Genomic DNA, 8,253 nt, shown 5'->3' on the forward strand with positions numbered 1-8,253 from the left:
TATTTGCCATGAAATGATGGGACCAGATGCCATGATCTTAGGTTTCTGAATGTTGAGTTTTAAGCCAACATTTTTACTCTCCTCTTTCACTTTCATCAAGAGGCTCTTTAGTTCTTCTTCATTTTCTGCCATAAAGGTGATGTCATCTGTGTATCTGAGGTTATTGATATTTCTCCTGGCAATCTTGATTCCAGCTTGATAATTGCTTCCCAAATTGCCGTTTTTTTGTGTGTGTCCAGGTTTCACACAGTGTTTCCTTAAACAAAGAAGCTACATGATCAGTAATTTTGAGAAAGTTAGGTGTGGTGTGGGTATTTAAAGTATTTAAAGACTCCAAGAAGTCTGTCAGTAAATAAATCAGACTGTCTTGTTTAAACCAGAATTTTTCAACCTAAGAGATCATAGCATCCATTTTCCTCAATAATTCTTTTTAGGATTCCATTAATCACATTCCAAAGAACTTATGTTGGGAAATAATTAGTCATATACATACTTATGGTGCATGAGTGGGAAATAAGTTCTATTGTATTTAAATCTCTGTACATGAGACTATTTGGTACTGTTTTACTTGACTATAACTAGTGCACTTATTACTGCGAAGAACAGTTGGTTCTATTACCTCTACATTCATCCCAAACCTGTCATTTTCTGACATAGCCTTTGTTCAAGTGTCTATCATCCTTCACCTGAATTATTTTGAACACATCTAACTCATCTTCTTGTTTCCACTTCTGTTTCTGTACAATCTGTTTTCCGCTAAGCAAGTAGAGAAGTATTTGAAGTACTTTTTTAAAATTGGGAATCAGGTCACACCTGCTATGGGCTGAATTTTGCCTCCCCAAATTCATACATTGAAATCTCAGCCTCCAGGACCTCAGAATGTGTGTGTATTTGGAGACAGGACTTTTAAAGAAGAAATTAAGGTCATATGGGTGGATCCTAATTCAATACAACTGGTGTCTTTGCAAGAGGACATTAAGACACAGATAGACACAAAGGAAAGATGGTGAAAAGATGCTGAAAGAAGATGGCCATCTGCAAGTCAAGGAGAGGCCCTCAGAAGAAATCAACCCTGCCCACACTTTGATTTGGACTTCTAGCCTCCAGAACTGGGAAGAATTAAATTTCTGTTGTTTGAGCCCCTCAATTTGTGGAGCTTTGTAATGGCAAACTTAGCAAATTAATTAAAATGTCCTATCCTGTTTAAAATATTTCAGTAACTAAATACAATCTAAACTTCTTCCCTAGCACAGAAGCGGCTGCATTTTTGGTGGCTCAGACGAAAAAGAGTCTGCCTGTCTGCGGAGACTAGCATTTGATCCCTAGGTCAGGAAGATCCCCTGGAGAAGGAAATGGCAACCCACTCCAGTATTCTTGCCTGGAAAATCCCATGGGTGGAGGAGCCTGGCAGGCTACAGACCATGGGGTCACAAAGAGTTGAACACGCCTGAGCAGCTTCACTTTCACGTTCACTCTTAACTTTCTTCATTCACCTCCAGCAACACTGCTTTTATTTCTTTCATTAAACATGGTAAAATTGTTTCTTCATCAAGTCATTTGCACTTGCTCTTCCTTCAGTCTAGAAAACTCTATAATGTGGTATGGTGTTATATATAATAACAAAATTAGAAACATCTTACTTGTCCAACAATGGGAAACAGTTCAATGAATCATTATATCACACAAATGACAATATTCATTCCATCTTGTTTCAGGTATTATACTTCCAAAAATCTGTCCCCCACTGGACATAAAACATGAGATTAGGTGCTCCACACACCCTTAGCCACAGGATAGATGTTTTGACCTAAGCCAGGCCAGTGGAATATTATCCTCAATTTTTAATATTTTCAGATCAAAGGAAGAGAGAATGAGATAGTCACTTACTCACTTTATAGCAGGTCCCTAGACAGGACCTTGAGCAGTTTCTGCTCATAAGGTCCCCCTGGTTTGTCTGGTTCCTACCATGGATGAGACCATGCTAGGTTCTACTGTTCTGCCTTCTGGTTGTCAAAATAGTTCACTACTTCTACTGGGGCTTAGAGCCAACCCAAAATATGCAAAAGCAATATATTGATTCTTTTGAATTAAGATTACTTAAGAAACAGCCAATGCAAGATGGACACTTCGACCCTACTTTCTGAGTCCTTGAAAGCAGGAAGCAAATCTCTTATGTAAAACATAACAATGCCCTTGCTGCCACAGATAGGGAATTGGGGCCAAGAAGCCTGTAAAAACATACCTTGTTACTTCCTTACTAATTGACTATTCCAAGCCCAAGTTCTTGTTTAGATTCTTTACTAATTAAGAACCCCAAATTTCTTTGTCCCATCAATTGCAAATATATATATTTTTCATATAAAAAGTATAAAAATCCCTTACTTTGGATACTTTTTGGGTCTTACTTCTTTGATCCCTCCATGTGCACAAATTAAATTTTTTTCCTCCTTTTAATCTGTCTTGTGTCAATTTAAGTATTCCACCAGCTGAAAGAACTCAAGAAGGTAAGGGGGAAGTTTCCCCTCCCCTACACTCCCATACTTGTTTGTGAATAGATATTGCTATGAGAGTCCTTCATTGCCCTACCAAACTAAACCTTTCCTTTAGGATCTCACAGCTCATCCAACAATTGAGCAAATAAAAGCATAACACCAAGCCCAGCATCTCCCTGGTGACATGGATTCTTAAAGATACAGTCCCCTATGCCATTTAAGTTCTTAAATATTTTGATTATTTCTTCTTTCTATCCTAACTGAGTCCCTCTGATCTTGTATGTTCACTTATATTTTTCCTTTAACTTTATATTTGCTATTTTTTTAATTCAGTATTTGTGGTGACAAAAGTATCTGTGGTTATTTGATGTGCTCTAAGTTTTGTTTTCAACTTAAATCATGTTTGAAAACGTCAGAAAATTCTTAATGCTAAATTAAAAATAAGTGTACAGAACTATATGATGCCCACATTTATTTAAAATATATTTTGAAATATTGACACAAATAAAATATTGAGATCCATACAAAATGTCAAATACAACAAAATCTTATAATGATCATTTTTTGGTATTGGCATTCATAGGAGATACTTATTTTTCCTTTTTTTTTTCTTTCAAAAATGCATTTCTGTTTGTGTATACTTTAAAAGTATAACTTAAAAATTAGTTAGGTTGGCCTAAAGCTCCATCAAGGGGCTTCGCTGTGTCAGGTCCTATTGTAGGTAAATCCACACCCTTATAATTAATGATTACTATATGTCATAGATGTTTTAAGCTTCTGTGGAGATGAGAGATTTCCTCAAGATCACAATATAAATAGTTGAATGGAACTGGAAGCCATGTACTCTCACACATTTCTTCCCTTAAGCCACCGTGCCTAATTAATGCAGTAGAATTCCTGGGTTAGAGCTACTACTGATTGTTAATATTTCAATTGCACACATTGATCTTCTTTGCCTCATATATCTACGTAATATTCATCAAATTCACGTGCAATTCTTGCTGATTATCTTGACAAACTGACTGGATGTTAATTTACATAGTCTTACAAGATGATAGAGATTATATGGTTACCCAATTTTTAGAGGTTGTGTCCATTCTCAATGTACAGTTGTTTGGGGAAAATAGTCCTTCAGCTACCACTGGCCTTCTCTGTATTACTAGAGTGTACCTAGGGACAATTTCTACCTAGGGGGCACAGTAACACAAATGCATTTGATTTTCAAGGCAAAAACTGGGAGACAGGGTGGTATTATCGTAGGTAGTTTTTAGCTAGGTTTTTCTTGGATGAATGCTTTGAAAAATACCACACGGCCATAAAATTCTGGAAACAAAACTCACTTCAAAATGTTGAATTGGGTTTATAAACCAGCAGACAGAAAGGGTTATGTTCAACAGCCAAGCCTTCTGGTGAAACATAGTTAGCGCTGGGCCTGGCTTCACATTTAATGCAAGGAAGAAATGCCTCTTGGATGCCTCACTTCCCAGCATGGAAGGTTCTGAGGATCATCTGCCAAGTGGGTAGATTAAATGCTATACAGGAACATTATTTTTTTTAACATGACAACAACAAAACCTTATTCACTTACAGTTCTGGAGTTTACAAGTCCTAAATCAAGGCATCAGGAGGGCCATATGCCTGCTGACACCTATAAGGGAAAAGCCTTACCCCTCTGGCCTCCAGCAATCCTTGGCTTACCTTGGCTTGTAGAGACATCCCTCCAATCTCTGCCTCTGTTGTAACATAGTCTTCTTTTCCTTGTGTATGTCTGTGTCTCTTCTCCATCTTTTATAAGGACATTAGTCATTCTGGATTAAGAGCCCACCCTATTTCAGCATGACCTCATCTTATTTAATTATATCTTCAGCCACCCTATTTCAAAATGAAGTCATAAACACAGGAACATTTTTATGAAACTTTCTGGACTTCTTTTCCAGAGGGGAAAAATGCTAAAGTTATTGTAAATAAATATATTTTGAAGTGAATTATAGTTTCATTATAAATTAATAGCCTTATTAAGTTCACAGTTTGATAACAGGTACGAATTACTTGGGAATTTGTGGCTACCACTGGCCAATTGAATGTCTATGGTATTACAGGTGGCCTCTGAACTTGTCCCCAAGGTTCTCTGCTGGTGATCTCTCTCTCCTCATCTCCAGGCCAAACTCAGAGGAGCTGATGGAGTGTTTGGAACAACCAATATGTGGAAGCAGCCTGGGTCCCTGAATAACCTGGTTGGCTACCTATCAAATAATTGACACAAATGAGGAATAAACTTGATTGTGATAACAAATACATGTGTGTGTATATATATATATACACACACACACATATGCATATATATGTATATATACACATATGTATATGTATACATATGTATATGTATACATATATATACGTGTATTTGTTACATATGTACATATGTATACATATATATGGGTAGATAGGTATTTATACATTCATAATATGTAAAAATGCCCATAATAGCTATAATAAAATAAGGAACTCTCCAAATGCCCATGTGGCGCAAGTGATAAAGAATCCACCTGCCAACGGAGGTGACGTAACAAACTCGGGTCCCATCCCTGGGTGGCAAAGATGCTCTGGAGGAGGAAATGGCACCTCACTCCAGTATTCTTGCCTGGAGAATCCCATGGGCAGAGGAGGCCGGTGGGCTATAGTCCACGAGGTCTTAAAGAGTCGGACACAACTGAGCGCACAGCACACAAATGCCATAAGAAAAAGAAATGCCCTATTGAACCTGAATGAAGAGGAAACCCATCTAGAGTGGCTGCAACAGAGGAGAGGCCGTCTTTTCTAGGAAGCATTCTCTGACAACTCGTTCTTGACTAAAGCCTCTTACTTGATCTGGTGTAAAGCCCACTAGGCTTTCTTGTCTGACACCCAGCTGTACACTCAGCTCCCCCGGGGCAGGACTGTATCTAATTTATCTCTGACTACCTCATACTTCCCGGGTGGCCCTAGTGGCAAAGAACACACCTGCTAGTGCAGGAGACATAAGAGATGCAAGTTCGATCCCCGAGTCAGGAAGATCCCTGGAGAAGGGCGTAGCAGCCCACTCTGGCTTTCTAGCCTGGGGAGTCCCAAGGACAGAGGAGCCTGGTGGGTTATGGTCCATTAGGTCGCAAAGAGTCAGACACCGCTGAAGCGACTTGGCACAACTTGTTCCTGCTTGATGCCAGACACTCAGCAGTCTCTCAGCAAACAGCTCTTTAAGGAGTGATATATGAAAATGAGAAACACTTCATGCTTAGAGAGAGCAGTAGAGGTGAAATTTGTTGCATAATAGAATTTCAATGAGTGAAAGCTGTGATGAGAATGTTTCAAACAGAGCAGACAGCGTGAGCAGTGGGTACAAAAGCAGGTAAGCCATGCTATCTAAGACAGGCTCAAGGACTGATGATGTTACAAGGAAGGAGTCTTTGGTACTATATTTTTATATAGAAATTTACACTCCTTTGTGATTATTAGCAGGATGAGCCCAGACCTTTATCTACTGGTATTTGCCTCTTTAGTGTCTTTAGTGTGAGTATGTAAATTGAGATAAATAGCACAAAGAACTTGGATAACATTCTCAAAAATAAAGCCATATAAAATTATAGTCTCAAAATGATAGTGGCATCTGTGTGTAGAAAACAAAGTTGATGAATATTTCAGTAAAACTAACTTCTTACTCTGATAACTGACAAATAAGAAAAATGCAAAACAAAGTATCATAATGATATTGTAGATATCAAAATAACTTACCAGTAAGATCAGCATTTTGTTCAATTAGTTAGCATTTTACTAACAAATCATGTAAAATCATTTATTTGTCCAAAGTATATTTTTTTATTAAGTGTATAGTATGAGTCAGGCGTTGTTCCTAGCGCTGGTTATGCACTAGGAAGAAAATAAACCTGTCTTGTTTGGGAATTAGGGAATGTTGGTGTAGATAGGGGAGGAAATAAATTGTGGAAAGTGATAGATCAAAATGAGTACTATGAAAAAAAGCTACAGAATGTGAAGATTTGAAATAACTGTGGGGACCACTTGGACAAAATCAGTAGAAAGGCTTTTCTATCAAGGCAATTTTTAAGCTAAGACACATGAGGGGAAGAACCAGGCAGGCAGGATGGGGAGGTGTGTTCTAAGCCAGTGACTCACATGTGTCATTTATCTCAGCTATTGATCAGGGTATCTGCCCTTTCTTCTTCCTCAAATATTTGGTGTGTGGCTCTCTTAGATAAATCAGTGTGTTTAGTGATTAAAGAGATAGAAAGTAGACCAGACACATTTCTTATCTTCAGGAAGCTTAGAGTAAATGGAAGGATAGTAAATTCAAAGTTGTGACTGACAGTGGAATGCCGACTTGTCAGAGGTGCTTGTGAAATATTTAGGAAATTTGCAAACTGGTTATTACACAGTTAGTAACTTGAAATTGGCACCGATGAGAATACTGACACTACAATCATTGGCAAAACTACAAATTAGGGTGTTTTTCCCTCCAGATGGTTGGTGGTTAAATATTTACCAGTACTTTACTGGTTGTGAGCAAAACTGACTCAGAGGAGGAACAGAGGCTGTTGTCTGTCTTTGGTTTCCTGTGCGCGACTCCTATCAGTTGTTTAAGTGGGGTGTGATTTTAAAACAGCAAAGAGAGGATTAAGTCATAGCTCCATCTTGATTTTGGTAATCCAGAGGGCTTTCAGCAGCGTTTACAGTTGGAAACTTAAGACTGTAAATGTGATAAGATCGCGGGCCGTATGGTTCTTACTCTCCACTCACCCCAAGCATCCACCGTATCTGTGACCACGGCTGACCTGTGTTTTCTCTCCCTCAGCCCTCTCCCCATCACGCTGTCCATCTGTCCCAGCCAGCTATCTTTCTTAAAAGTACGATATGATAGCTCCCATCCTAGGAAAGAAATTCTTCCTTTACCTCACAAGCTCATATCTCCGTAGCTCTGTTTCTTCGTCCCTTGTTCTCCTGAGAGGACTGTCTCTCTGTCCCCAAATCCTTATTTCGTGTTCTCCTTTGAATCAGCTACAGGCAGCTTTTGTCTTCACTTCACTAAACTCTTCCTGTGAAGGGCGCGAGTACAAAGAGAGTTTTCAGTCCGCGCCTTCCTCGGTCTTTCAGGGGAATTTGGCACAGAGAGTGACGCATCCCTCTTCAAATTCTTGCTTGTGTGAGAGGCACGTTCTCCCTATTCTTCCCCACCTCGCTGGCCACTCCCAAGTCTCCTTGGCTCATCCAGATTCCAAAACCTAAATTCAGAAGCTCCCCAGGGTCCAGTCATCGAAAATCACTTTTCTCTGTTTACATTCATTGCCATCTATGGAGTTGATGACTCCGAAACACTATTTCCAGGCTGACTGTTCTGAGTTCTCAGCCCCCAGCACAGCAGGAAAAGCTCTTTCCATAATTTGGCCTCTGCCTTGCTCTCCATCACTGTCTCCTGCTCTTCTCCTGACTCTCCACCCTTTATCACACCAGACTTCTTCTTTTTTTTCTTAAAGTAATAAAGCTAAGTTGTTTCCTCAGGACCTTTTATTTGAGGTTTTGTCTGCTTGGAATATTCCAGACCTATTTCTTTCATGACCTACTGTCATATGTCATTCAAGGTTCAACTCAAGTGTTACCTTCCTGACCACTTCTTCTAAAATGGCAGCATTATTGGCTTACACTTATTTATTTTTCTTCATACTGTTATTATAATATTATATAACTCATTATTTAATATAGTATGTGTCAGTGT

The 8,253-nt window shown here is 38.9% G+C and overlaps 1 long non-coding RNA gene across 1 annotated transcript; it reads right to left on the reverse strand.

The window, feature by feature from the left end:
- Positions 1-228: 228 nt before the first annotated feature.
- LOC122685327 lies at positions 229-7,927 on the reverse strand. The gene is made up of 3 exons (XR_006338350.1): positions 7,434-7,927; positions 4,191-4,364; positions 229-256 (listed from the first exon to the last, which is right to left on the reverse strand). It is a non-coding gene; the product is annotated as an uncharacterized LOC122685327 (long non-coding RNA).
- Between the last annotated feature and the right edge of the window lie 326 nt (positions 7,928-8,253).

Source organism: Cervus elaphus, chromosome 28 (assembly GCF_910594005.1).
Source record: "Cervus elaphus chromosome 28, mCerEla1.1, whole genome shotgun sequence".
NCBI classification, from domain to species: domain Eukaryota; kingdom Metazoa; phylum Chordata; class Mammalia; order Artiodactyla; family Cervidae; genus Cervus; species Cervus elaphus.